Source organism: Oreochromis niloticus, unplaced genomic scaffold (genome assembly GCF_001858045.2).
Source record: "Oreochromis niloticus isolate F11D_XX unplaced genomic scaffold, O_niloticus_UMD_NMBU tig00007328_pilon, whole genome shotgun sequence".
NCBI lineage: Eukaryota > Metazoa > Chordata > Actinopteri > Cichliformes > Cichlidae > Oreochromis > Oreochromis niloticus.
The window spans coordinates 5154-9384 of NW_020328491.1; the positions used below are offsets into that span (position 1 = coordinate 5154).

General features: G+C 40.7%; 1 long non-coding RNA gene across 1 annotated transcript; it reads left to right on the top strand.

Annotated features, from left to right (window-relative positions):
• The first annotated feature begins 215 nt into the window (after nucleotides 1–215).
• Nucleotides 216–1393, top strand: LOC112845422 (uncharacterized). The gene is made up of 2 exons (XR_003218230.1): nucleotides 216–805; nucleotides 914–1393. It is a non-coding gene; the product is annotated as an uncharacterized LOC112845422 (long non-coding RNA).
• The last annotated feature ends 2838 nt before the right edge of the window (nucleotides 1394–4231 follow it).

Below are 4231 nucleotides of genomic sequence, written 5' to 3' on the forward strand. Positions count from 1 at the left end.
AGATGTCCCAGCCGCGAAAGATTTTCCCTCATCTTCGTCGGCGCGGTGCGAACCTACAGAACCTGCGGCCGCTGTGTCGGGTCTCGCAGTCAGCCACGAACACGCTGACCTCCACCAGGTTTGGTTTGGTGAACACTAGATCGCTGAGTAATAAAACTTTTATTTCAAGGGATTTATTTATGACCCAAGGACTGGATTCCTCTGTATAACTGAGACATGGTTGAGGGCCGGTGAGTCCAGCGTTTTCACAGATCTTTTACCTGATGACAGCTGCTCTTTAAACTCTCCTCGAATATCAGGCAGAGGAGGAGGACTAGCGGTTGTTTTTAAGAAGCAGTATAAATGTAAACCACTGCCCTTATCAACATTACGTAGTAGCTTTGAACTGTGTTTGAGCTGGGTCGCTCTCACACAGTGCTCTGTGCTGTGGTTTACAGACTCCGCAAATACAATAAGGACTTCTTAAATGACTTTTCTGATCTGTTGGCTGAAATTATGCCAAAATACGATCATGTCCTTATTATTGGGGACTTCGATATTCACGTGTGCTGCCCTGACCAGCCAATGGCAAAGGACTTTTTAAATCTTATTGACTCTTTTGATCTTGTGCAACCTGTGTCTGTGCCTACACAAAAATATGGGCACACGTTGGATCTTGTTTTAACTCACAATTTACCTGTCTCTAACTTAGAGCTATGGTCGGATCATAAGCCTGTCTTGTTTGAGGTTTCCCTTCCTTGTACCAAAGTTAATCTTCCTCCTGTTGTTGCTCGGTGCTGTCGTATTTTTAATCCTTCCTCTGCAGGTCAGTTCTCTATTGTTTTTAATCAGAATTGCTGCCTTCCTGATTCCATATGTAATGATACAGAAGAGCTGAGTACATGGTTTTACTCAGTCTGCCAAACTGTTTTAGATTCGCTGGCCCCCTTTAAGCTTAGGCAAGTTAAAGCCAAATCTGAACCCTGGCTGAATGGAGACCCCAGTGCTGCCAGAAGAAAGTGTAGGAGAGCTGAACGTAAATGGAAGAAGGATCAACTGCAGGTGGCATACCAAATATTACAAAATTACTGGAATTCCTACCAGAAGACTGTAAAAGATGCTAAGAGGAAACATTTTGCTGCTATTATTCATATTATCCTTCATGTTCCACAGACTGTTGGTGTTGAGTCCTCTCAGGAAACTTGTGAAAACTTCCTACACTTCTTTATTGATAAAGTGCTCTCTGTGAAAGCGCAGATTTCCCAGTCCGTTCTCGACCCTTCTACCCCTGTCCCTAGCTCTGCTGTCTTTGACAGGTTTGAGCCAGTTTCTTTGCTGTGCCTGCAGCAGTTGGTTGCTCATCTGAAGCCCTCAGGTTCCCCTTATGATGCTCTCCCTCCTTGATTTTTTTTCCCAAAGAGGTTTTTCTCACTATAGCATCAGTTGTACAATCCATTGTAAGTAGTAGTCTGTCCTCTGGTGTTGTACCTGTCAATCATAAACATGCAGTGATTCAGCCTCTACTCAAGAAACCTGCTCTTGATCCTGATATTATTGCAAATTACAGACCTATTTCCAAACTGCCTGTTATCTCAAAGATTCTTGAAAAGGTAGTTTACAAGCAATTAATGTCCTTTTTAGAAGAACACGGTATTTTAGAAGTTTTCCAATCTGGTTTTAAAGCTTTACATAGTACCGAATCTGCCCTTTTAAGAGTTTTTAATGATGTGTTTTTAGCAACTGACTCAGGTGACTGCGTTTTTATTGTGCTGTTAGATTTAACTGCTGCTTTTGATACAGTGGATCATCTTTTTAAGTGGGAAATAAATCTGGGAGTCATCGGCATAAAAGTGGAAAGAAATCCCATGCTTCCTGAAAATAGACCCAAGGGGTAGGAGATACCGAAAACTAAGTATAAATTTAAAGGTGATCGTGCTTTTGCTGTAGCTGCTCCAAGTTGTGGAATGCACGTTAGGCAGGCCTGTTCTCTTACTGAGTTTAAAAGTCTTAAAACGTATTTATTTGCTGAAGCCTTTGGCACTGATTAAAGGGGTTGACTCAATTTGTTTTAACACGTTTTAATTTATTGTAGTTATTTTTATTTTATCTTATTTTTAACTTTCTTTACTTATGCTATTAGCATGTACAGCACTTTGTGAACTCTGGTTTTATTTTAAAGTGCTTTATAAATAAAGATGGTATGGTATGCATTTGGGGCCTGTCTATTTACTGAATGCACCCCTTTGTTATACATTACTGTGTGTATGTTAAGATTAGAAGTACATGTAGTATTGCTTTGTTGCAACAGAAAGTGGACATATTTCACTTTCTGTTCGGTCACTTTTTGGCTTCTTGACATTACTGAAAGCACGGGCCTACTTTATCCAAGGATACAGTGCCATATGGCTGCCAGTGAAAACTTGTTAAGGCCCCAGGGCTTTTTGAGCTTCCTGCTCTAAAATAAAATACAAAATCACAACAAAGTAAAAATGTAAGATGCAATGGACAGGGCAGTGCAAAAAAGTTTCTTAAGTCTTCTAACAGCTTGTTAAAGTATGCTTAGACAGTTTTTTTTTTTAACTTTGCCCGCAGGATAAAGAAGAAACGCAAAACTCGCCGGGGTCGGAGGGCGAAATTCAGAAGAGCTGCCGTTTCAGGAAGTAACATCCCGTATGATATGAAATAATAAATGGCAGGCCCTCAAAGCCTGATTCCCAGACCCGAAAGGGAAAGCTCAGGTATCAGGCTTGGGGACTGACTCATGTCATGTCATTTTTGAGCTGATAAAACAGGATGCAGGGTCATTTTGTTTGACCACTGCAGCTTTGGGGGGTTGTACAGTGTTGTTTGAGACCATGCTGGAGTCACTTGGAACAAAGGTTGTGGACAAGGTAAAGTTGGGCAAAAATTTCATAAATGCACCCTCCTCAGGGTGCATTTATTCGCAGCTGGCAGAAGGCCAGAACTGTTTGTTTATGGACTTATGTTTATGATGTGTCGACCTCTGGATCGACCTCCTGATATGTTGCTTTTCGATTAGTTTTATTCTGGTTTTTGTTTCATCCAGGTCTCCTTGGTTATGTGTCATGTGTTTCCTGTCTGTGTCGTTCATGTTGTCAAGCTTGTTATGCCTACATCTCTCCATGTTTCTTGTTTTATTTTGAAAGTGTAGTTTCCATGTTCAATGTGTTTTGTTTGACTTCCCCTGTGGCGTCATGTTGATGTGCGTCAGCTGTGTCTCCCCAGATGAGAGGGAGAAAAGGCCAAAACTAGCTTTTTTTTTTTTTTTTTTTTTTTTTAAACTGTACCAGATTGTGCAGAATGAGTGTCACTGGCTGCCCACTTGTTACTGCTCTAATCCCCCGTTGTTGTTCTCTCAGCTTCTGTCCCCTTGGTGTGCCTTTGGAATCTGATTTGTAGTTGGTGAGGTGAGGTGACCTCTTGATGGATGCGTGCAGCAAATTGAGGGTACATGCAAATGCACAGAAATTAAACATTGGAATAAGCTGAGATACACCAGCTTTGGTTTCCTTATTTACTATGCTGGGCATTGTTCAGATACAGAAACGTGGTGGAGAGTGTGACATGCTCCGTATGATGTATGGGGCGATCGTGGCTCAAAGAGTTGGCAGTTCGTCTTGTAACCGGAAAGTTGCGGGTTCGAGCCCCAGCTCCGACAGTCTCAGTCGTTGTGTCCTTGGGCACCTACTGGTGATGGCCAGAGGGCCGATGGCGCGATATGGCAGCCTCGCTTCTGTCAGTCTGCCCCAGGGCAGATGTGGCTACAACTGTAGGTGTGTGTGTGTGTGTGTGTGTGTGTGTATGAATAGTGGAATTCTAAAGCGCTTTGAGGGTCTCGAAAAGCGCTATATAAATGCAATCTATTATTATTATTATTATTATTATTATTATTATTATTATTATTATTAATAAACTGCAAAAACCCACCTCCTTAATACTAGATAAATACACTTATCTTTGGTGATGATTTGCTTAAAACAAGTGAAATTATCTGCCAGTGGGGTAAGTGTGTGGTTTTTTTTTTTGTTTTTTTTTTCTTACTAAGATTTCTTGAAATAATTTTAGCTTTATTTAAATCTTCTTAAGTCTTTTACACTTATTCCAGGCAACAAATCAGAACAATTGAAATTTAAAATAAAATTTAACCACTTATTCTAGGGAACAAATAAGATAGTTAAATCTTAAAATAATCCTTACACACTTATTCCAGGCAACCAATCACGGCAATTGA